Below are 26,502 nucleotides of genomic sequence, written 5' to 3' on the forward strand. Positions count from 1 at the left end.
GATCCAAAGGTAACCCTAGGTGGGGTTCCCAGGCATCCATACTAGAGCCCTGCTCTTGAATCTTCTATATTCAAGACCTATGAGCCATCAAGCAGATGCCTCTTGTCCTGCAGAAGGAAACTTTGATGTTTGGAGCTGTGCTCAACCCCCAGCTTGGGAAAACCTCCATGGCATTATGATACCACCGCTGCACTAGGCAGCCATAAAGGACACACACTTGAGCCTGAGCAAACATCTGACCCTTGCCCTAACTTCAGATGATGGGACTCTCACCTCAGCCTCTGCATTTTGGGCCTGCCATGCCCTAGGCCCTAAAAATTACACGAGCTTTTGTTTTCAGACTTCTGTCCTCACACTAACTACAAAAATAACACTTAGAATGAATACAATGTATGTCATCATTATTCCTACATGGAATCTAACCATGACTAGTGACATGAAAAATCACCGTTGTATTTCAACTACAGAACATTAATGACCAACATTCGCAAAAACTCACCCATTAGCCAAAATCATCAACAACTCGCTCATCGATCTGCCCGCGCCATCGAATATTTCAGCATGATGAAATTTTGGATCCCTGCTAGGAACCTGCTTAATCCTTCAGATTCTTACAGGTTTATTTTTAGCCATACACTACACATCAGACACAACCACAGCCTTCTCATCAGTCGCACACATTTGCCGAGACGTCAACTACGGCTGGATTATCCGATACATACACGCAAACGGAGCCTCCATATTCTTCATCTGCCTGTTCCTACATGTAGGACGCGGCCTATACTACGGATCTTATATATTCCCTGAAACATGAAACACTGGTATTATTCTACTATTCGCAACCATAGCAACAGCATTCATAGGTTACGTATTACCATGAGGACAAATATCCTTTTGAGGCGCAACCGTAATCACCAACTTACTATCAGCCATCCCATACATCGGAACTAGTCTTGTAGAATGAATCTGAGGAGGATTCTCAGTAGACAAAGCCACCCTGACACGATTCTTCGCTTTCCACTTTATCCTGCCATTCATCATCTTAGCACTAGCAACAATCCACCTGCTGTTTCTCCACGAAACAGGATCCAACAACCCCTCCGGAATTCCATCCAACTCTGACAAAATCCCATTTCACCCCTACTACACCATCAAAGACATCCTAGGAGCCCTACTCCTAGCCCTAATACTTATAATACTAGTACTATTCTCCCCAGACCTGTTAGGAGACCCAGACAACTACACTCCTGCCAACCCGCTCAATACACCACCCCATATCAAACCTGAATGATACTTTCTATTCGCGTACGCAATCCTACGATCCATCCCTAACAAACTTGGAGGAGTATTGGCCCTAGTCCTATCCCTCCTAATCCTAGCTATCGTCCCACTATTACACACCTCAAAACAACGGAGCATAATATTCCGACCACTAAGCCAATGCCTATTCTGACTATTAGTAGCTGACCTTCTTACCCTAACCTGAATCGGCGGTCAACCAGTAGAACATCCATTCATCACCATTGGCCAACTAGCCTCAATCCTTTACTTCACACTCCTCTTAATTCTCATACCAATCGCGAGCATTATCGAGAACAACCTATTAAAATGAAGAGTCTTTGTAGTATATTAATTACCTTGGTCTTGTAAACCAAAAATGGAGAATCCCATCTCCCCAAGACTCAAGGAAGAGGCAAAAAGCCCCACCATCAGCACCCAAAGCTGACATTCTAACTAAACTATTCCCTGATTCTCTCACCCCACATTTCAATTCATATATTCAACAACATTTACTGTGCCTGCCCAGTATGTATTCCGCGCACCGCCCCCTATGTATATCGTGCATTAATGGTTTGCCCCATGCATATAAGCATGTACATACTATGGTTGATTTTACATGTATCCACCTCACCTAGATCACGAGCTTGATCACCATGCCTCGAGAAACCATCAATCCTTGCGCGACGTGTACCTCTTCTCGCTCCGGGCCCATCACATGTGGGGGTTTCTACCGTGAAACTATACCTGGCATCTGGTTCTTACCTCAGGGCCATAACAATCCTCAATCCAATCCTACTAACCTCTCAAATGGGACATCTCGATGGACTAGTGACTAATCAGCCCATGATCACACATAACTGTGGTGTCATGCATTTGGTATCTTTAATTTTTGGGGGGGGAGAAATTGGTATCACTCAACTATGGCCAGGTGTGGCCTCGTAGCAGTCAAATAACTTGTAGCTGGACTTATCCTTCATCATTATCCCCGCCGCGTAGACTCTAAGGTGCTATTCAGTCAATGGTCACAGGACATACACACATAGATCCACCCCCGTGCACGTACGTATACACGCACACTCACGTACGTATACACGCACACCCACGTACGTATACACGCACACCCCGTACGTATACACGCACACCCACGTACGTATACACGCACACCCACGTACTATACACGCACACCCACGTACGTATACACGCACACCCACGTACGCATACACGCACACGCACGTACGCATACACGCACACGCACGTACGCATACACGCACACGCACGTATTCAACAGATATGAAACTAGCTTAATCAAACCCCCCTTACCCCCGTAACTTCAAAAGTATACAAATACCTATATTGTCCTGCCAAACCCCAAAAACAGAACTAGGCACATGCAACGTATAGGAGAAGTCACTTACACTAGCGCCACGCATGCTAATCTCATTCACTGATTCATTAAAATAATTCATTAGAAATTCCTATCCAAAGAAGCTATCTATAGATGTGATTTTATATCTCCTACTACCCCCCGTCAAAAACGCTTCTCTCTCCCACCACTTGTTAATGTAGCTTATTAAATAAAGCAAGGCACTGAAAATGCCTAGAAGAGTCACAAGACTCCATAAACACAAAGGTTGGTCCCGGCCTTCCTATTAGTTATTAACAGGATTACACATGCAAGTCTCCACATCCCGGTGAAAATGCCCCTCTAAATCATCATGTGATTAAAAGGAGCTGGTATCAAGCACACTTATAAGTGGCTCATAACGCCTTGCTCAACCACACCCCCACGGGATACAGCAGTGATAAAAATTAAGCTATGAACGAAAGTTCGACTAAGCCATGTTAGCACCAAGAGTTGGTAAATTTCGTGCCAGCCACCGCGGTCATACGATTAACCCAAATTAATAGGCCCACGGCGTAAAACGTGTTAAGAACTACAACAATACTAAAGTTAAAATTTAACAAGGCCGTAAAAGCTACTGTTAATACAAAATATGCTACGAAAGTGACTTTACTATATCCGACAACACGATAGCTGAGGCCCAAACTGGGATTAGATACCCCACTATGCTCAGCCCTAAACATAGATAGCTTACATAACAAAACTATCTGCCAGAGAACTACTAGCAACAGCTTAAAACTCAAAGGACTGGCGGTGCTTTACATCCCTCTAGAGGAGCCTGTTCTATAATCGATAAACCCCGATATACCTCAACCACTTCTAGCTGAATCAGTCTATATACCGCCATCTTCAGCAAACCCTCAAAAAAGGAAGAAAAGTAAGCACAATAATAATACATAAAAAAGTTAGGTCAAGGTGTAACCCATGAAGTGGGAAGAAATGGGCTACATTTTCTAACCAAGAATATATTCACGAAAGTTTTATGAAAACTAAAAACTAAAGGTGGATTTAGTAGTAAATTAAGAATAGAGAGCTTAATTGAATGGGGCCATGAAGCACGCACACACCGCCCGTCACCCTCCTCAAGCAATATACCTAAACACTACATAATTTATTAGACGAACTAAAGCAAGAGGAGATAAGTCGTAACAAGGTAAGCATACTGGAAAGTGTGCTTGGATAAATCAAAGTGTAGCTTAACCAAAGCACCTGGCTTACACCCAGGAGATTTCACACATTGATGACCACTTTGAACCAAACCTAGCCCAACCAATTACCAATTTAATTATCACGACAATACCAATCAAAACATTTAATCACACCATTACAGTATAGGAGATAGAAATCTTATTTGGAGCTATAGAGAAAGTACCGCAAGGGAACGATGAAAGAAATATTTAAAGTAATGAACAGCAAAGATTACCCCTTATACCTTTTGCATAATGAGCTAGCTAGAACAATTTAGCAAAGAGACCTTAAGCTAAATCCCCCGAAACCAGACGAGCTACTTATGAACAACCCACAGGGGTAAACTCATCTGTGTCGCAAAACCGTGAGAAGATTTATAAGTAGAGGTGAAAAGCCTAACGAGTCTGGTGATAGCTGGTTGCCCCGGGACAGAATCTTAGTTCAACTTTAAATTTACCTAATAACCCTAAAATTGCAATGTAAATTTAAATTATAGTCTAAAAAGGTACAGCTTTTTAGAACAAGGGTACAACCTTACTTAGAGAGTAAAATTAAGCGAAAACCATAGTAGGCTTAAGAGCAGCCCCAATTAAGAAAAGCGTTCAAGCTCAACAATACAAACCACTTAATCCCAAAAACCACAAACAAACTCCTAATATACTACCGGGCTAATCTATTCAACAATAGAAGCAATAATGCTAGTATGAGTAACAAGAAATATTTCTCCTTGCACAAGCTTATAACAGTCAACGAATACTCACTGATAGTTAACAACATGATAAAAATAGACCACTAATAAAACGCATATCAAACCACTTGTTAACCCAACAAGGCGTGCAATAAGGAAGATAAAAGAAGTAAAAGGAACTCGGCAAACACAAACCCCGCCTGTTTACCAAAAACATCACCTCCAGCATATCTAGTATTGGAGGCACTGCCTGCCAGTGACGCTAGTTCAACGGCCGCGGTATCCTGACCGTGCAAAGGTAGCATAATCATTTGTTCTCTAAATAGGGACTTGTATGAATGGCCACACGAGGTTTAACTGTCTCTTACTTCCAATCAGTGAAATTGACCTTCCCGTGAAGAGGCGGGAATACACCAATAAGACGAGAAGACCCTATGGAGCTTTAATTAACTAACCCATAATAACTTACTAAACCACCGATCAGGCCTAACACAATCCTATTAATGGGTTAGCAATTTAGGTTGGGGCGACCTCGGAGAACAAAACAACCTCCGAGTGATTTAATCACAGACAAACCAGTCGAAGCATTCTATCATTCATTGATCCAATAACTTGATCAACGGAACAAGTTACCCTAGGGATAACAGCGCAATCCTATTTGAGAGTCCATATCAACAATAGGGTTTACGACCTCGATGTTGGATCAGGACATCCTAATGGTGCAGCAGCTATTAAGGGTTCGTTGTTCAACGATTAAAGTCCTACGTGATCTGAGTTCAGACCGGAGTAATCCAGGTCGGTTTCTATCTATTAAAACAACCTCTCCCAGTACGAAAGGACAAGAGAAGTAAGGCCCATTGCCACTGGAACGCCTTGGGATTAATAGATGATATAATCTTAATCTAGCCAATCCACTACTCAACTACCTAGACATAGGGTTTGTTAGGGTGGCAGAGCCCAGTAATTGCGTAAAACTTAAACTTTTATCCTCATTTCACTAATCGTACCAATCCTACTCGCCGTGGCTTTTCTGACATTAGTAGAACGAAAAATCCTAGGATACATGCAACTCCGCAAGGGCCCAAACATCGTAGGGCCCTACGGCCTCCTACAACCAATCGCAGACGCCGTAAAAACTATTCACCAAAGAACCTCTACGACCCCTAACGTCATCCATCACTATATTCGTAATAGCCCCAGTTCTAGCCTTAACACTGGCTCTAACCCTATGAATTCCATTACCAATAACTTACCTCTCATCAATATAAACCTAGGAATCCTATTCATACTAGCAATATCAAGCCTAGCTGTTTACTCTATTTTATGGTCTGGATGAGCCTCAAACTCAAAATATGCCCTAATTGGGGCCCTTCGAGCTGTAGCCCAAACAATTTCCTACAAAGTCACACTAGCCATTATCCTCCTATCAGTACTATTAATAAATGGCTCTTTTACCCGATCTACACTTATTACTACACAAGAACACTTATGACTAATCCTCCCCACATGACCCCTAGCTATAATACGATTTATCTCAACCCTAGCAGAAACCAACCACGCCCCATTTGACTTAACAGAAGGAGAATCAGAATTAGTTTCCGGATTCAACATCAAATAGGCAGCTGGACCATTTTTCCTATTTATTCCACCTTATTATTTCCACCCTATTTTTGCTAGCTGAATATGCCAATATATTATAATGAATATCTTCACAACTATCCTGTTTTTTTGGTGCATTCCTCACCCCATACTTACCGGAACTATTCTCCATCAATTTTACCATAAGAACTTCTAATAACAACTTCCTTCTTTTGAGTTAGAGCATCCTATTCACGATTCCGTTATGATCAACTCATACATTTATTATGAAAAAACTTTCTCCCCCTGACACTAGCCCTACGCATATGACATGTATCCTTACCCATTATAAGAGCAAGTATTCCTCCCCAAAAATAAGAAATACATCTGACAAAAGAGTTACTTTGATTATAGAGGTCCAAGCCCTCTTATTTATAGAATTATAGGAATTGAACTTCATCCTAAGAACTCAAAAATCTTTGTGCTACCCAACTTGCATCAAATTCTACAGTAAGGTCAGCTAAATAAGCTATCGGGCCCATATTAAAAAATGTTGGTTTATCCCCTTCCTGTACTAATTAAACTCCCCATCCTTACTATCATGATATCAACTGTCATTTCAGGAAACATTATAGTACTCATAAGCTCTCAGTGACTGACAATCTGAATTGGATTTGAAATAAATATACTAGCTATTATCCCTATTTTAATAAAAAAATTCAATCCATGAGCCAAAGAAGCATCAATAAAATATTTTCTTACCCAAGCCACTGCATCTATACTCTTAATATTAGGAATTATTATTAACCTACTACTGACAGGACAATGAACAATACTAAATACTCCTAACCCAATCTCATCAAACATAATGACAGTAGCTCTGGCAATAAAATTGGGACTATCACCCTTCCACTTCTGAGTACCTGAAGTAACCCAAGGAATCCCACTATGATCCGGAATAATTCTACTAACCTGACAAAAAATCGCCCACTTATCCGTTCTATACCAAATCTCTCCATCTATAAATCCAAACTTATTAGTAGCCATAGCTATTATATCCATTCTAGCAGGAGGCTGAGGAGGTCTTAACCAAACACAACTACGAAAAATCCTAGCATACTCATCAATCGCCCATATAGGACGAATGATTGCTGTAACAACATATAACCCTACCCTAATAATATTAAAATTCATAATCTAGGGACGCCTGGGTGGCTCAGTTGGTTAAGCAGCTGCCTTCGGCTCAGGTCATGATCCCAGCGTCCTGGGATCGAGTCCCACATCGGGCTCCTTGCTCAGTGGGAGCCTGCTTCTCCCTCTGCCTCTGCCTGCCATTCTGTCTGCCTGTGCTCGCTCTCTCTCCCTCTCTCTCTCTGACAAATAAATAAAATCTTAAAAAAAATTTAAAAAAAACATAATCTAAATTAAAATAGCACTTGGAATATTCATACTGTTCACACTCAATTCATCTACAACCACACTATTGCTATCTCATATATGAAACAAACTCCCACTAATTACCTCACTAATCCTAACAATCATACTATCACTAGGAGGCCTACCTCCCCTCTCAGGATTCATCTGTAAATGAATAATCATCCATGAACTCATAAAAAAACAGTGTAATTGTTATATCAACATTTATAGTAATTACAGCCCTACTAAACGTATACTTTTATATGCGGTTATCACACACAACAGCACTAACTATATTCCCCTCAATAAACACCATAAAAATAAAATGGCAATTCGAAAACAGAAAAAAATGTAATTCTTTTATCCCTACTAATTGTAACTTTGACCATATTACTCCCATTAACCCCAATAATACTAACACTGTTCTAAAGTTTAGGTTAAAAGACCAAGGACCTTCAAAGCCCTAAGTAAGTGCCGTTCACTTAACTCCTGAATCTCACCCTAAGGACTACAAGAGTGTATCTCACATCTACTGTTTGATTGATTGAACACAAATCAATCACTTTAATTAAGTTAAGCCCTTTCTAGACTGGTGGGCTATCATCCCACAAAACTTTAGTTAACAGCTAAATACCCTAGTCAACTGGCTTCAATCTACTTCTCCTGCTGTGATGAAAAAAAAAAAAAAAAGGTGGGAGAAGACCCGGCAGGGCTAAAGCTACTTCTTTGAATGTGCAATTCAACGTGATATTTCACCACAGAGCTTGGCAAAAAGAGGACTCAAACCCCCATTCTTCAATTTACAGTCTAATGCCTTTATCGGCGATTTTACCTATGCTCATAAAGCGAAGATTATTCTCCACAAATCATAAAGACCCTTTACCTTTTATTTGGTGCATAAGCTGGAATGGTAGGCACTGCTCTTAACCTATTAATCTGTGCTGAATTGGGCCAACCAAGTGCTCTACTAGGAGATGACCAAATCTATAACGTAATTGTAACTGCCTATGCATTTGTAATTATTTTCTTTATAGTAATGCCAAGTATGATTGGAGGATTCAGAAACTGATTAGTACCCTTAATAATTGGCACACCCTACATAGCATTTCCACAAATAAATAATATAAGCTTTTGACTTCTGTCCCCCTCTTTTCTTCTCCTTCTAGCTTCTTCCATGGTAGAAGCAGGTGCAGGAACAGGATGAACTGTGTACCCTCCTCTAGCTGGAAATTTAACACATGCAGGAGCATCCATAGACATAATAATCTTCTCCCTACACCTGGCAGGTGTCTCATCCATCCTAGGAACCATTAACTTTATTACTATCATTATCAACGTAAACCCCTCTGCAATATCACAATATCAAACTCCTCTATTCATATGATCTGTCCTGATCACGGCTGTACTTCTCCTCTTATGATTACCAGTTCTAGCAGCCGGTATTACCGTAGTACTCACAGACCGAAATCTAAATACTATCTTCTCTGACCCAGCTGGAGGAGGAGACCCTATTCTGTATCAACACCTATTCTGATTTTTCGGACATCCTAAAGTATATAATCTAATTCTACCAGGATTTGGAATTATCTCACATGTTGTAACCTATTACTCAGGAAAAGAAAAAAAAAATAAAAGAAACATTCGGCTACATAGGAATAGCATGAGCACTGATATCTATTGGTTTCTTGGGATTTATTGTATGAGCCCACCACATGTTTATCATAGGACTGGATGTCGGCACATGAGCATACTTCACCTCAGCTACTATAATCATTGCAAGTCCAATGGGAGTAAAAGTATTTAGCTGACTGGCCACTCTACACGGGGGGAATATTAAATGATCGCCAGCTATATTATGAGCACTAGAGTTTATTTTTCTATTCACAGTGTGTGGTTTAACAGGTATTGTATTATCAAACTGGTCATTAGATATTGTTCTTCATGACACATACTACGTGGTCGCACACTTCCATTATGTCCTTTCAATGGGGGCAGTGTTTGCAATCATAGGAGGGTTTGTCCTTTGATTCCCACTATTCACAGGTTACACACTAAGTGATATTTGAGCAAAAATTTACTTTACAATTATATTCGTGGAAGTAAATATAACATTCTTTTCTCAACATTTCCTAGGCCTATCAGGCATACCTCGACGATACTCCAATTATCCAGATGCTTATACAACATGAAATATGGTGTCTTCTATGGGTTCATTTATCTCATTAACGATAGTAATATTTATAATCCTCATAATCCGAGAAGCCTTCACATCCAAACAAGAGATGATAATAGGAGAACTTACTTCAACAAACATTGAATGATTACATGGATACCCTCCTCCATATCACACATTCGAAGAGGCAACCTATGTACTACCAAAACAAGAAAGGAAGGAATCAAATCCCCTAGAATTGGTTTCAAGCCAATATCATAACCAGTATGTCTTTCTTGATAAAGTGATATTAGTAAAAATTACATGACATTGTCAAAGTCACATTATAGGTGGAAGTCCTATATATCTCTATGGCATACCCTTTCCAAATAGGCCTTCAAGATGCAACCTCCCCTATTATAGAAGAATTTTTACATGTCCATGACCATACATCAATAATCATATTCTTAATCAGCTCTCTTGTTCTCTACATCAGTTCATTAATACTAACTACTAAACTAACACATATCAGCACTATAGATGCTCAAGAAGTTGAAATGGTATGAACTATCCTACCTGCTATCATTTTAATTTTAATTGCTTTACCTTCACAATGAATCCTCTAGACAATAGAGGAGATCAATAATCCTTCCTTGACCGCAAAAAACTATGGTCACCAATGATACTGAAGTTACGAGTACACAGATTATGAAGACCTAAACCTTGACTCCTATATAACCCCAACTCAAAAGCTAAAACCTGGAGAACTATGACAATTAGAAGTAGACAATCGAGTAGTCCTCCCAATAGAAATAACAGTCTGTGTACTAATTTTGGAGCCACAACACAGCATGCCTGCTCAGAAGAACAAAAAAATGCCCTATGGGGTTGCCCAAATACCCCAAATGAGGTATTTGCACGGCCTTCAATGACATGCCAATACCATAGGCCACCCTGTGTACTACTGCTGTCTGACACAGACTGAGCCAAGGCCTCCCATCAGCAACCCACAAAGCTGGCCACATATCCAGCAGAACAGACTTGCCATGGCCATAGGCCATCATCTCTACCCAACCTTAGTATTCAGGCATCTGTCCCTAGACCTTATCTCAGATGCCTGCATAGGTAGGAACCTAATGCAGAAAACAGAACTCCTCCTTCCCCATGGCAGGGAACCTTCCTGTTGGGAAGGGTGTAAAACACTCAGAGAGAGGAAACCTGCATGACCCATCAGGCCACGCCCACTCTTGAGGGCCGCCTTGGCACAAACACACATTGTTACCCTCAGGCTGAGCCTCCATTTCAAATAAGGCCCTCAGGAGCCAGAACATGTGCCCGCATATAGGGCTTGCCATTCTCCTAGGCCCAAATCCTAACCCAAGGTGGAGTTTTCCAGGCGCCCATACCCAGAGCCTTGTTTTGGAATCCCTTTTCTTAGGGGACCACCGAGACAGAAAAAAAGGAGACTAACATCCCCCAGAATGACGCCAAACTATTGGGAGCTGGGAGGTGTCTAACCCCAGAGCCAGGAGATCCAACCTGTCTTGTTCCTAGGTGCAAATGGAAATTCAAGGTGGGGTTTCCAGGCATCCAAAAATAGAGTCCTGCTTTCAAATCTTTCCATAAGGGGACACTTGAGCCATCAAACAGGACTCCACCTGTCCCGCAGGAGGAAACCTGTTAGCAACAACAACACCAGATTGGGAAAACCTCCATGACCTCATGAGGCCACCCATGCATTAAGGGGCCATCATGGACACAAACTCCAGCCTGAGCAAACGTCCGGCTCTCACTTCAGATGCTGGAGATCTCACCTCAGCCTCTGCAGATTGGGGCTGCTGAGCCATCTACCCTAAAATAACCCTAGCTGGTGTTTTCAGACTTTGGTCCTCACATCCTGGACCACAAGCCCTCCAGATTGGGAATTCTGGAGCCACAATGCAGCACTCTGCTTGACCACCAGAAGGAAAAGAGTGCCCTATGGGGTTCCACAAAAACCTCAAATGATGATAGGCCACCCTGTGCACTAGTGTTCTGTTTGCCACAGCCTGAGTAACAACCTCCTATCAGCCACCCAGGTAGCTGACCGCCTATCCACCAGATTGGACCTGCCATGCCCCTAGGTCTTTGTGACCCTAGGCCCAAATCCTAACCCAATTTTGGGTTTCCAGACAGACATACATAGAGCCCATCTCCCGAATCCCTCCTTATGGGGACCGCTGAAACAGATACCAGGATTCCTTCTTTCTTCCACAATGACTCCATGCAATTTGGAGTTGTGCAAAACCCCAAAAGAGGGAGGATCTTCCATGGTCCCATGAAGCCACCTCTACATTTCACAGCCATCCTAGACACCAAAACTAGAGGAAAATTGAGCTTCCGCTTCATATTTGCCCTAATGTAACATCCATAAGAACTCGCTGCAGGGTCAGCAGATCGGGTCTGCCATACCTTAGCACTAATCCTAACCTCAGTTGGTGCTTTCATATCTTTCTCCAGACTCCTTTCCCATAAACCCTCCAGGCTGGGTATACCATAGCCACACCACAGAACTGTGCCTGGACTCCAGAGGGAAGCTGGGCCCTATAGAGCTTCAAGAAACCTCACGTTTAGGAGAAAACTGCAGGTCCCTAAGGCCACCCCAATTTTGGAGGATGCTCTGGACAAAAATGCGCAGTCTGACACACCCTGAGCAATAACCTCCTGTCAGACACCCATGCAGATGTCCCAGAGACAGAACATTGAAGTTGATATGCCCCTAACTCTAATCTGAACCCTTGCTTAGGTTTTCAGACACCTGTTCCCAGAGGCCTGGTCTTGAATACCAACATTTGGGAATCCCTGAGCCATAGAACACAACACCTCCAATTCCCAGAAGGAAACATTGCTATTTGGAACTCTATCAAAACCTCAGGGGAGTAGAATCCTGCATGAGGCCAGAGACTACCGCCACATTCGAAGGTCGCCCTGAACACAAACCCGCATTGTACCCTCAGCATCAGACTCCTTTTCAACTGAGTCCCTTGGATAGATCGCTCCAGAGCCAGCAGATAGGACCTGCCATGTCCCTAGGCACCAATGGGAAACCTAGGTGGGATTTTCAGGGATCCATACATAGACTGTGCTCTTGAATCTTTCCACACGGGGGACCCTTGAGCCATCAAACAGCACTCCCCCTGTCCCGAAGAAGGCGACCTTGCTGTTTGGAGCTGTGCCCAACTTCCAGATTGGGAAAACCTCCATGTCTTCATGAGGCACCCTTACATCAGGTGGCCCTCATGGACACAAACTCCAGCCTGAGCAGCTGCCTGACACTCGCCCTTATTTCAGATGTCTGTGATCTCACCTCAGCCTCTGCAGATCGGTCCTGCCGTGCCCTAGGCCCCAACCCTAACCCTAGCTTGTGTTTTCAGTCTGTCTCCAGAGGCCTGGTGCACAAGCCCTCCACACTGGGAATTCTGGAGCCCAACATAGCACACTCCTGATTTCAGAAGGCAAAATTGGTCTATGGATGGCACAAAAAACCCAAATGAGGATCAACCTTCATGGCCCTCAATGGCCTGCAATTTCATCAGCCACCCTGTGCACTAATGATCTGTCTGCCACAGCCTGAGCCCCGACCCCTGTCAGCCACCCAGGTAGCTGGCCATCTATCCACCAGATCAGATAGCCATGCCCCTAGGCCATCATCTCTAGAACCTGGGTTCATAGGCATGTCCACAGAGGCCTAGTCTAAATTCCCTGCATGGGAGGAACATGATCCAGGAAATGAAGTTCTCCCCAGTAGGAAACCTTACTATTGGGATGTGTGTAAAACCCTCAGAGTAAGAAACCTGCATGGCCCATCAGGGCCCCCATGGTTGAGGCCACCCTTGGCAAAACCTGCATTGTGACCCTCAGCCTGAGCCATGTTTTCAACTAAGCCACCTTTGGTAGCTCGAACTAGAGCCAACATCTGAGGCCTTCGTGACCCTAGGCCCAAATCCTAACCCAAGTTTGGTTTCCAGACACCCATACACCCTGCTCTCAAAGCCCTCTAATGGGACGCCTGAGTCAGAAAACAGGATTCCTCCTTCCCCCACAATGACACAATGCTATTTGTAGCTGTGCAAAACCCTCAAAGAGGGAGAATCTCCATGGCCCCATAGGGCACCATACATTACTCGCCATGCTAGACAAAAAAGCAGAGGAAAGCCTAAGTTTCCACTCACGCTCACCCTAATTTCAGATCCTGAGGGGCTCACCTCAGGGTGTGCAGATCAGGTCCATACCTCACCCTAATCCTAAACCAAGTTTGTGTTTTCAGACTTCTGTCCCCAGAGTCCTGCCCCACAAACCCTCCAGCCTGAGTATTCCATAGCCACAGGACTCTGCCTACCCTCCAGAAGAAGCTGGGCCATTTAGAGCTTCAGAAACCTCAAGAATAGGAGAAACTGCAAGCCCTGAGGCCACCCAATTTCATAGGATGCTCTGGACAAAAATGACATCTGACATCCTGAGCAACTACCTCCCATCACACACCCAGATGGATGGCCCCAGAGAGAGAGAAGATTGAACCTGACAGACCCTAGGCTCTAATCTGTACCCTCTCTTAGGTTGTCAGGCACGTGTCCAGAGGCCTTCTCTCGAATACCAACAGTTGGGGCATCCTGAGACACAGAACAAACACTCCTGTCTCCAGAAGGAAATCTTGCTATTTGGAGCTGTGTCACAACCTCAGGGTAGTAGAATCCTGAATGGCCCCTGAGGCCAATGCCACATTCGAAGGTCGCCCTGAACACAAACTGCATTGTGACCCTCAACATGAGACACCTTTTCAACTCAGCCCCCTGGGTAGCACCCCAGAGCCAGCAGATATGACCTACCATGTCTCTCATCTCCAAGGGAACCCTAGGTGGGTTTTTCAGGCATCCATATGTAGACCTGCTCTTGAATCTTTCCATATGGGGGAGCATTGAGCCATCAAACAGCACTCCCCCTGTGAGGAAGGAATCTTGCTGTTTGGAGATCTCCAACCCCGAGACTGGGAAAATTCCATGGCCTCATGAGGCCACCGGTACATTAGCAGCCCGCATGGACAAAAACTCAGCCTAGCATATGACTGACACTCGGCCTTATATTAGATGCCAGTGACTTCACCTCAGCCTCCCCAGGATGGGCCTGCAATGCCCCAGAGTCCTGCTGCATGCCCTCCAGATTGGGAATTCTGGAGCCCCAACACAGCACTCTGCCTGCCTTTCAGAAGGCAGAAGTGGCCTATTGACTGCATAAAATCCGCAAATGAGGATCAACCTGCATGGCCCTCGAGGGCACCTCAATTTCATAGACCGCCCTGTGCTCTAATGTGCTGTTGCACAGCTGAGCCCAGACCCGTCAGACACCCAGAAAGCTGGCACATATCCAGGAGCTAGGACCTGCCATGGCCTAGGCATCATCTCTACCCAATATGGGTTTATAGGCATCTATCCCCCGAGGCCTGGTATCAAATCCTACATACGGGGGACCCTGATCCACAAAACAGAAGTCCTGTTGCCTCTGCAGCAAGAAACCTTGCTATTGGGATGGGTTAAAACCCTCAGAGTATGGGAACACTTCCTGGCTCCTGAGGCCCCACCCACTGTTGAGGGTCGCTCTGGGAACAAACCACATTGTGACCCCCAGCCTGAGCCACGTTTTCAACTAAGCCCCCTCTGTTAGTTGACTTAGAGCCAGCATATGAGGCCTGCTGTGACCCTAGGCCCAAATCCTAACCCAAGGTTGGGTTGCAGGCACCCACACACAGAGTCCTGCTCTCGAATCCCTCCTTATGGCACCCTGAATCAGAAAACAGATTCCTCTTTCCCCCACAATGACACCATGCTTTTTGAGTTAGGATAAATCCCAAAGAGGTAGAATCTTCCATGGACCCATGAGGCCACCCCTACATTCCGTGGCCATCCTAGACACAAAACCAGAGGCAAAAGCCTGAGCTTACACTTCACACTGCCCTAATTTCAGATCTGTGGCTCGCCTCAGTGTCTGCACATCGGGCCTGCCATACGCTCGGCCCTAATCCTAACCCTAGTTGCCATTTTCAGACTTCTGTTCCCAGAGTCCTACCCACAACCCTCCGCCTGGGTATTTCATAGCCACACACAGAACTGTGCGTGCCTTCCAGAAGGAAGCTGGATGCTTTAAAGCTTCAAGAAACCTCAAGAATAGGAGAAACATGCAAGGTCCCTGAGCCACCCTAATTCGTAGGACACCCTGGACAAAAATGCACTGACACACCATGAGCAACTCCTTCCCATCAGACACTGAGGTAGATGGCCCCAGAGAGAAGATTGAACCTGATATGCTCCTAGGTTCTCATCTGTACCCTAGTTTAGGTTTTCAGGTATCTGTCCCCAGAGTCTGGATACAAATACCACAATTGGGGGATCCCTGAGCCAAAGAACCCAACACCTCCTGGCCTCATCAGAACCTTGCTATTTGGAGCTGTGTCAAACCCTCAGGGTAGTAGAATCCTGCATGGGCCCTGAGGCCACCACCACATTCGAAGGTGCTGGACACAAACCCGCATTGTGACCTCAGCATGAGACCTTTCCAAAACAGACCCCTGGGTCGCTTCCCAGAGCCAGCAGGTAGGACCTGCCATGTCCCTCGGCACCAATGGGAACCCTAGTGGGGTTTTCAGGCATCCGTACGTAGACTCTGTTCACGAATCTTTCCATCAAACAGCACTCCCACTGTCCTGGAGAAGGAAACTGCTGTTTAAACCTGCGCCTAACTCCAGATTGGGAAAAATTCCATGTCCTAATGAGGCCACCCCTACATCATGCAGCCCTCATGGACACAAACTCCAGCCTGAGCAAATGTCTGACACCCCCTTATTTCAGATGCTTGTGATCTCGCCTCAGCTTCTACAGATCGGGACTGCCATGCCCTAGGCCCTAACCTAATCCTAGCTTGTGTTTCCAGTCTTCCACCCCCAGAGTCCTGGGGCATAAGCCTCCACACTGGGAATTCTGGAGCCCCAACACAGCACTCTGCTGCTTTCAGAAGGCAAAATTGGCATATGGACTGCACAGAAACCTCAAATGAGGATCAACCTCACTGCCCTCAACGGCACTGAAATTCATAGGTCGCCCTGTGCACTAATGTTCTATCTACCACAGCCTGAGCCCCGACGTCTGTCAGCCACCCAGATAGTTGGCACATATCCAGAAGATGGGACCTGCCATGGCCCAAGGCCGTCATGTCTACCAACCTTAGTATTCAGGCATCTGTCCCCAGACCTTAGTTCAAATCCCTGCCTATGGGGAAACACATGCACAAAAGAGTACTCCTCCTCCTTCCCAATGGCAGGAAACTTTCTGTTGGGATTGGTGTCCAACCCTCTGAGTGGGACCCCTGCATGGCCCATGAGGCCATGACCCTCATGAGGGCCACGCTGGCACAAACACACATTGTAACCCTCAGCCTGAGCCCTTTTCAAACAAGCCCACTCAGTAGCTGGACCAGGAGCCCAAATACTGGGCCATGGTGCCAAACCTCAAGGACCAAAACCTAACCCTCAGTGGGGTTTTCCCAGCTCCGGGCCCAGAGGCTGTCTCTGGAATCCCTGTTTTGGGGGGACCCCTGAGACAGAAAACAGGACTCTTCCCTTCTCCCAGAATGACACCAATCTATTGGGAGACAGGCATAATCCAAAGAGGAGAATCATCCATGGCCCCACGAGGCCACCACACATTACCCAGCCATTATACACACAGTCCAAAGACAAAATCCTGAGCTACCTCCCACTCGGCCTAATTTCTGATCCTATGGAGCTCCCCTCAGGGGCTGCAGATCGGGCCTGCCATCACTCGGCCCTAACCCTAAACCAAATTTGTGTTTGCAGACTTCTGTCCCCAAAGTACTGGCCCACATTCCCTCCAGGATGGGACTCCAGAGTCACACCACAGGACTGTGCCTGCCCTCCTGAAGGAAACTCTGCCCATCTCCATTGTCCAAACCTAAGGATTAGGAGAAACCTGCAAGGCCCCGAGCCAACGCCAATTTCATAGGCCACTCTGGACAAAAATGTGCACTCTGACTCAACATGAGCACCTACCCAGGCAGACACGCAGGTAAATGGCCCAGAGTCAGAGATCGAACTGATATACCCCAGGACCTCATCGGAAACCTAGCTTAGGTTTGCAGCATCTGTCCCCAGAGGCCTGTTCTCAAAACCAACATATGGTCTAACATGTGGTCCCTGAACCACAAAACAGCACACCTCCTTTCCCCAGAAGGAAACCTTGCTCATGGGGCTGTGTCAAACCCTCGGGTAGGAGAATCTGCATGGCCCCTGAGCCACCTCCACATTCTAAGGTCTCCAGGACACAAACCACCATTGTGACCCATCAGCATGAGACTTCATGTAACTCAGCCCCTTGGAACTTCACCCAGAGCCACCAGATCGAACTGCCATGTTCCTCGGCTGCAGTAATAATGTGAGGAGGGCTTGCCAGGCATGATGCAGAGAACTGTGCTATCAAATCTTTCCACATGGGGACCCTGGAGCCATCAAAAAGGACTCCCCCTGTCCCACAGAAGGAAACATTGCCGTTTGGAGCAACACACAGGACCATGGCCTCTTGAGGCCACCCCTCCATTAATCGGCCATCCTGGACACAAACTCTAGCATGAGGAATGGCTGGCACTGCCCTTACCCAGATGCTGGAGATCTCGAATCAGATGCATGTTAGGGCGATTTAATGTTAAAACCTGTTTAAGTATTAGGGCCTGCTTAAGCATATTGCCTAGGTACCGTATTGTTGTTTACATCCACGACTTCATTCACAGAATAAATGCCCCAGTAGTTCCTGGTATTGGTTCTGGGTATCAATTCCGGGGGTAAAAGCCTAACAATAGAAGCCACCTACCTTGAGGTCTGGTAATGCTTTATAAAACCAGCCTGTGAGATCGGGATGGGGTCGCTCTCTTGGGGGGTGGCCCCAGCCGGTCACGTCTGACTAGAAGTATGCTTGGCATAGAATAAAGCTTTGCGTAACTTTCCCATTGTCACAGGATCTACCGATGCTGTTCAGTCTAACTTCTAATGCTTGGCACGAATAAGGCTTTGCTAACTTCAACTTTGTCTCAGTCTTGTTCCTTTGATAATGGACCCATCACTTCACATTGGAACTGCTATGGCCTCAGCGCTGAACCCTAACCCTAGCTTCTGTTTTCAACTTCAGTCCTCACACTCCTGGCCCACAAGCCCTCCATACTGGGAATTCTGGAGCCACACACAGCCTTCTGCCTGCCCACCAGAAAGAAGTATTGCCCTATGGGTCTGCCCAGAAACCCACATGAGGATCAACCTGCATGGCCCTCAGTGGTACTCCAATATCATAGGCCGCCCTGTGCACTAATGCTCTGTCTGACACAGACTGAAACACGACCTTCTGTCAGCCACCCAAATGGCAAGGCCCCATATCCTGCAGGTGGGAACTGCCTTGGCGGAGGCCTTCATCTTAACCCAACCTGCGTATTCAGGCATCTGTCCCCAGACCTTAGCTCAAATCCCTGCCTGTCAGAGAACCTGAAGCACAAAAGAGTACTACCCTTTGCCCATGGAAGGAAACCTGGCTGTTGGGATGGGTGTCCAACCCTCAGAGTGGGAGCCAGCTGCATAGCCCATGAGACCACGCCCACTCATGTGGGCCGACCTGGGCACAAACGGCATTGTGACCCTCAGCCTGAGGACTTTTCCAAACAAGTCCCCTCAGGAGCTGGACCAGGAGCCCGATACTGGGCCTGCAATACACCTAGGTGTAAATCCTATCCCTCCAGGGTGTTTTCCAAGCACCTGGATCCAGAGCCCATCTCTGGAATCCCTGTTTTGGGGGGAACACTGAGAGGGAAAACAGGACTCTTCTTTTCCCACAGAATGACACCAAAATCTTGGGAGCCAGGCATAATCCCAGGAGAGGAAGAATCTTCCATGGCCCCATGAGGCCACACCTACATTCCGAGACCATCTTAGACACACAATCCAGAGACAAAAGCCTTAGCAATCACCTCCCACTCGCCTTATTTCAGATCCGAGCACCTCCCCTCAGGGTCTACAGATCGGCCTGCCATCACTTCGCCCCTAAATGTACCCGAGTTTGTATCTGAACTTTGTTCCCAAAGCCCTGGCCCACATGACCTCTACCATGGACCTGCAGCCACACCGCAGGACTGTGCCTGCCCTCCCAAAGGAAAGTCTGCCTGTCACAGTTGCCCAAACCCTCCAGATTAGGAGAAACCTGCAAGGCCCCTGAGTTCACCCCAATTTCCTAGGCCGCTCTGGACAAAAATACACACTGTGACACAACCTGAGCACCCACCTCCAGGCATACACCCATGTAATTGGGCCTACAGATTTACACTGACATGCCCCTAGGACCTAATCAGAACCGTAGCTTAGGTTTAGACAGGATTAGGCTTAGTCAGACCCTCATCTGTCCCCAGAGGCCTGTTCTCAAATACGAACATATGGTCCAATATGTGCTCCCTGAGCCACAAAAGAGAATACCTGCTCTCCTCAGAAGGAAACCTTGCTCTCAGCAACTGTGTCAAACCTTCAGTGTAGGAGAAGCCTACATGGCCCCTGAGTCACCACCCACACTCCAAGGTCACCCTGGACACAAACCAGCATTGTGACCCATCAGCATGAGACTCCATGTCAAATCAGCCCCCTTGGTACTTCACGCCAGAGCCACCAGATTGAACCTGTCATGTTCCTAGGCTGCAATCATAACGTCAGGTGGGCTTTCCAGGCATTCATGAGGAGAGCTCTGCTCTCCAATCTTTCTATATGGGGGACCCTGGAACCATCAAACATGACTCGGCCTATCCCACAGAAGGAAACCTTGCTGTTTGGAGCAGCTCACAAGCCCTAGCGTGGGAAAACCTCCATGGCATCATGAGGCCACCCCTCCATTAGTGGGCCATCATGGACACAAAGCCTAGCATGAGCGAATGACTGGCACTTGCCCTTACCCAGATGCTGGAGATATCCAATCAGCTGCTGCAAATTGGAACTGCCATGCCCTCAGCCCTGAACCTAACCCTAGCTTGTGTTTTCAGACTTCTGTCATCACACTCCTGGCCCAGAAGGCCTCCAGATTGGGAATTATAGAACCACAAAACAGGATTCCATGTGCTCATCAGAAAGAAGTGGTGCCATATGGGGCTGCCCAGAAACCCCACATGAGGATAAACCTGCAAGGACCTCGACCGCACACCAATTTCTTAGGCTTCCCTGTGCACTAATCCTCAGTCTGACAAAGCCTGAGCCCTTACTTCTGTCAGCCACCCAAATAGCTGGCCGCATATCCAGTAGATGGGACCTGCCATGAACCGAGGATGTCACCTCTACCCGACCTGGATATTCAGGCATCTGTCCCCAGACCTTATCTCAAAACCTGCCTATGGGGGAACGTGATACACAAAAGAGTACTCCTCCTTCCCCATGGCAGGAAACCTTGCTGTTGGGATGGGTGTCAAACTTGCAGAGTAGGAGAATCCTGCATGGCCCCTGAGTCACCGCCACATTCCAAGGACTCCATGGACACAAACCTGCATTATGACCTATTAGCATGGGTGTCTATTTCAAATCAACCAACTGGGGATCTCACCCCAGAGCCAGCAGGTCTAATATGCCTTGTCCCTAGGAGCCAATGGGAATGGGAGGTGGGGTTTCCAGACATCCATCCTTAGAGCCGTGCTCTGGAATCTTTCTGTATGGGGCAGCCTTGAGCCATCCAACAGGAATCGCCTACAGAAGGAAACATTGCTGTTTGGAGCAGCTTACAACCCCCAGAGTGAGAAAAACTCCATGGACTCATGAGGCCACTCCTCCATTCAGGGGCCATAATGGTCACAAACTCCAGCCTGAGCCAACGTCTGATACTCGCCCCTACTTCAGATGCTGAAGATCTCGAGGTAGCCTCTTCAGAGTGGGCCTGTCGTGTCCTCAGCCCAAAACCTTACCCTAGTTTGTATTTTCAGACCTCTGTCCTCACACTCGTGGCCCACAAGCCCTCCAGATTGGGAATTCTGGAGCTACAATGTAGCACTCTGTCTGTGCACCAGAAGAACAAATGTGCTCTATGGAACTGCCTAGAAACCCCATATGAGGATCAATCTGCAGGGCCCTCGACCGCACCCCAATTTCCTTGGCCACCTTGTGCACTAATGCTTTGGCTGACATACCCTGAGCCCAGACCCATCAGACACCCAGACAGCTGGCCTCATATGCAGCAGAACGAACCCGCCGTGGCCCTCGGCTGTTATATCTTCCCAACCTGGGTTTTCAGGCATCTGTCCTTAGACCTTATCTCAAATCCCTGCACATGGGGGAACCTGATGGACAAAACAGATCTCCTCCTCCCCCATGGCAAGAAACCTTGCTCTTGGGATGGGTGTCAAAATCAAACCCTCTGAGTAGGAGAAAACTGCAGTGGCCCATTAGGCCACACACATATGTGAGGGCCGCCTTGGGCACAAACACTCCTTGTGACCTTCAGGATGAGCTGCGACTTCCAATGAGGCCTCTTAGTAGTGGACCAAGTACACGCATATTGGGCTTGCCATGCCACTAGGCCCCAATCCTAACCAAAGTTGGGGTTTACGGTCGCCCGTACCTGTGGTTCTGCTCTGGAATCCCACATTTGGAGGGATCCCTGAGGCAGAAAACAGGACTCATTCCTTCCCACAGAATGACACCAAACTAACGGGAGCCCAGCCAAATCCCCAGATAGGGAGAATCATCCATGGCTCATGAGGCCACCCCTCCATTCCATGGCCATCCTTGATACCAAATCCAGAGACCAAAGCCTGAGCTGCACCTCACACTAGCCCTTATGTCATATCCCGAGGAGCTCCCCTCATGGTCTGTAGAAGGGACTTGCCATACCCTCTGCCCAAAACCTTCCATGAGTTTCTGTTTTCAGAATTCTGTCCCCGCAGCCCTGGCCTACACACCCTCCAGGCTGGGGCCTCTGGAGCCACACTGCAGGGTGATGCCTGCCCTCTTGAAGGAAATTGTGCCCATTACATTGGCCACAACCTTACAGTTTAGGAGAAACCTACAAGGCCCTGAGGACATCCCAATTGTTTAGTGTTCCCTGGACCAAAAGGCACTTTCTGACACAACTTGAGCAACCACCTCCCCTCAGACATGCAGGCAGATGTCCCCAGAGACAGAAGATTGAACAGGACAGGCCCCAGGCCCTAAGCTGAATCCTAGCATAGGTTTGCAGGCATTTCTCCTCAGAGGCCTGGTTTTGAATACCAGCATATGGGGGTTTCCTGAGGCACCAAACAGAAAACCTCTCATCTCCAGATGGGAACCTTACTATGTGGAGCTGTGTCAAACCCTCTGGGTAGGAGAGTCCTGATGGGCCCATGAGCACCACTAAAGGTCTCCATGGACACAAACCCACATTATGGCTTATCGGCATGAGAGTCCATTTCAAATCAGGCCCCAGGGAAGCTCGCACAAGAGCCAGCAGATCGAATCTACCTTGTGCCTAGGAGCTAATTGGAATTCGAGGTGGGTTTTCCAGGCACCCATCCTTAGAGACTTGCTCTCGAATCTTTCTGTATTGGGCAGCCTTGAGCTGTCCTACAAGACTCGCCTGTACTACAGAAGGAAACCTTGCGGTTTGGAGTGGCTTACAACCCAAACAGTGGGAAAACTTCCATGGCCTCATGAGGCCACACCTTCATTCAGGGCCCTTGATAGTCTCAAACTCCAGCGTGAGCCAATGTATGATACTCTGTCCCCAGAGACAGAATATTGATCCAGACTTGCCCCAAGTCACTAATCAGAACCCTAGCTTTGGTTTCCAGTATCACTCCTCAGAGGCATGTTTTTGAATACAAGAATTTGGGGAATACTTCAGACACAAAACAGACCACCTCTCATCTCCACATGGGAAGCTTGCTATTTGGAGCTGTGTAAAACCCTCTGGGTACGAGAATCCTGCAAAGTCCCTGAGCCAAGGCCACTATCTCAGGTCTCTCTGGACACAAACCAGCATTGTAATGCGTCAGAATGAGTCTCCCTCTAAACTCAGTCCCCTTAGCACTTCGCCCCAGAGCCAGGAGATCTAAACAGTCATGTACCTCAGCTTCAATGGTAACACAAGGTGGGCATTCCATGTGGAGAGTTCTGCTATCCAATCCTTGAATATAGGAGACCCTGGAGCCATCTAAGTGGACTCCCTCTGTCCTGCAGAAGGAAACCTTGCTATTTGCACCAGCTCAAAATCCCCAGCGTGGGTAAACCTCCACAGCCTCAAGAGGCCACAAATCCATTCAGTGGTCATCATGGACACAAACTCCAGCGTGAGCGGACATCTGCCCTTCGCCTTCACTCAAGTCCTGGAGATATCGAATCTGTCGCTGCAAATTGGAACAGCTGTGTGCTCAGCACTGAACTTAACCACAGCTTGTGTTTTCAGACTTCCATCCTCACATTCCTGGACAACAAGCCCTCCATATTGGGAATTCTGGAGCCACACACAGCCTTCTGCCTGCCCACCAGAAAGAAGAAGTGCCCTATGGGTCAGCCCAGAAACCCCACATGAGGATCCACCTGCACGGCCCTTGATGGAACCCTAATATCTTAGGCCGCCCTGTGCACTAATGGTCTCTCTGACACAACCTGAGCCCCAACTTCCTGTCAGCCACTCAGATAACGGGTCTCATATCCTGCAATTGGGACCTGCAGTGGCCCGAGGCCGTTATCTGCACCCAAACTGGGTATTCGGGCATCTGTCCCCAGAACTGAGCTCAAATCCCTGCCTATGGGGGAACCTGAAGCACAAAAGAGTACTCGTCCTTCCCAAGGGCAGCAAATATGGCTGTTGGGATGGGTGTCCAAACCTCAGAGTGGGAGCCATTTGCATTTCCCATGAGACCACACCCACTCAGGAGGGCCAAACTGGGCACAAACAGGCATTGTGACCCTCATCCTAGCCCACTTTCAAACAAGCCCCCTCCATAGTTAGCTGGAGCAAGAATTGGCAGAACAGGCCTGCCATGCCCCTAGCCCCAATTCCTAACCCTCGGTGGGGTTCTCCAGGCGCTCGGCCCCAGAACCCGTCTCCGGAATCCCTCTTTGAACGGGACCCCTGAGACAGAAAACAGCACTCTTCCCTTCCCCCAGAAAGAAGCCAAACTCTTCGGAAATGGGCAGAATCCCCAGATAGGAAGAATCTCCTATGGCCCCATGAGGCATCCCTCCATTCCATGGCCATTCTAGACACATAATCCAGACAGAAAAGCCTGCGCTACCGTCTCCAAGCAGCCCCAATTTCAAATCCTGAGGAGCTGCCCTCAGGGTCTATAGAACGGACCTGCCATCACCTCCCCTCTAACCCTAACCCGAATTGGTGTCTGCAGATTTCTGTCCCCAAAGCCCTGACCCACATGCCTTCCAGGATGGGATCTTCAGAGTTACACTGCAGCACTGGACCTACCTACCTGAAGGAAACTCTGCCCAAAACAGTTGCCCAAACCCTCCAAATGAGGAGAAACCTGCAAGTCCCCTGAGCCCACCCCAATTTCGTAGGCCACTCTGGACAAAAATGCGCAGTCAGACACACCCTAAGCATCTACCTCCAGGCAGACACCCAGGTCAATGGCCCTGAGTCATAAGATTGAATGTGACATGCCCCTAGGACCTCATTGGAAACCTAGCTTAGGTTTTCAGGAATCTAGCCCCAGAGGCCTGATTTGGAATACCAATAAATGGTCCAACATGTGTTCCTGGAGCCACACAACAGAACCCCTCCTGTTCCAAGAAGGAAACCTTGCTTTTGGGAGCTGGGTCCAACCCTCAGTGTAGGAGAATACTGCATGGCCTCTGAGCCACTGCCAGCGCACATTCTAAGGTCTCGGACACCAACCAGCATTGTGATGGTCAGCCTGAGAACCCCTGTCAACTTAGCCCCCTTGGAACTATGCCCAAGAGGCAGCAGCTAGAAACTGCTCTGTTTCTCAGCTGCAAAGGTAATGTGAGGTGGGCTTCCCAGCCATCCATGTGGAGAGATAAGCTATTCAATCTTTCCATATGGGGAAACCTCGAGCCCTCTAACCAGACTTCCCCTATCCCACAGAAGGACAGCTTGCTATTTGGAGCATCTCACAAGACCCAGTAAGGGAAAGCCTCCATAGCATCTTGAGGCGACCTCACCATTAGTCTGCCATCATGGACACAAACTTCAGCATGAGCAGACATCAGACACTCGCCCTTACTCAGGTGCTGCAGATCTCGAATCAGCCAGAGCACATTGGAACTGCCTTGTGCTCCACACTAAATTGAATGGCAGCTTGTGTTTTCAATTCTGTCCTCACCCTCCTGGACCCAAACCCTCTTAATTGGGAATTCTGGAGTCACACGCAGCCTTCTGCTTATTCGCCAGGAAGAAGAAGTGCCCTATGGTTCTGTCCAGACCCCACATGAGGATCAAACTGCATGGCCCTCGATGGCACCCCAATATCAGAGGGCACCCTGTGCACTAATGCTTTGTCTGACAGAGCCAGAGCCCGGACCTCCTATCAGCCACCCAGATAGCGAGACCCATACCCTGCAGGTGGGATCTGCCTTGGCCCGAGGCCATCATCTCGAAACAACCTGGGTATTCAGGTATTTGTAACCAGAACTTAGCTCAAATGCCTGCCCATGGGCGAAACTGAAACACAAAATAGTACTCCCCCTGCCCCATGGCAGGAAAACTGGATGTTGAGATGGTTGTCCAATCCTCAGAA

General features: G+C 47.2%; 2 long non-coding RNA genes and 2 pseudogenes across 2 annotated transcripts; 3 read left to right on the forward strand and 1 right to left on the reverse strand.

Annotated features, from left to right (window-relative positions):
• Window positions 1–354: 354 nt before the first annotated feature.
• On the forward strand, window positions 355–1,838 carry LOC125100402 (cytochrome b-like; annotated as a pseudogene).
• A 5,757-nt stretch (window positions 1,839–7,595) lies between these two features.
• Window positions 7,596–14,213, reverse strand: LOC125100413 (uncharacterized). The gene is made up of 3 exons (XR_007127541.1): window positions 14,182–14,213; window positions 13,977–13,982; window positions 7,596–7,743 (listed from the first exon to the last, which is right to left on the reverse strand). It is a non-coding gene; the product is annotated as an uncharacterized LOC125100413 (long non-coding RNA).
• LOC125100416 (uncharacterized) lies at window positions 7,649–25,910 on the forward strand. Its single transcript, XR_007127544.1, has 3 exons — window positions 7,649–7,757; window positions 22,973–22,977; window positions 25,900–25,910. It is a non-coding gene; the product is annotated as an uncharacterized LOC125100416 (long non-coding RNA).
• Window positions 8,373–9,167, forward strand: LOC125100407 (cytochrome c oxidase subunit 1-like; annotated as a pseudogene).
• Window positions 25,911–26,502: the final 592 nt, after the last annotated feature.

The sequence above is a fragment of the Lutra lutra genome, chromosome 5, assembly GCF_902655055.1.
Source record: "Lutra lutra chromosome 5, mLutLut1.2, whole genome shotgun sequence".
Lineage (NCBI taxonomy): Eukaryota > Metazoa > Chordata > Mammalia > Carnivora > Mustelidae > Lutra > Lutra lutra.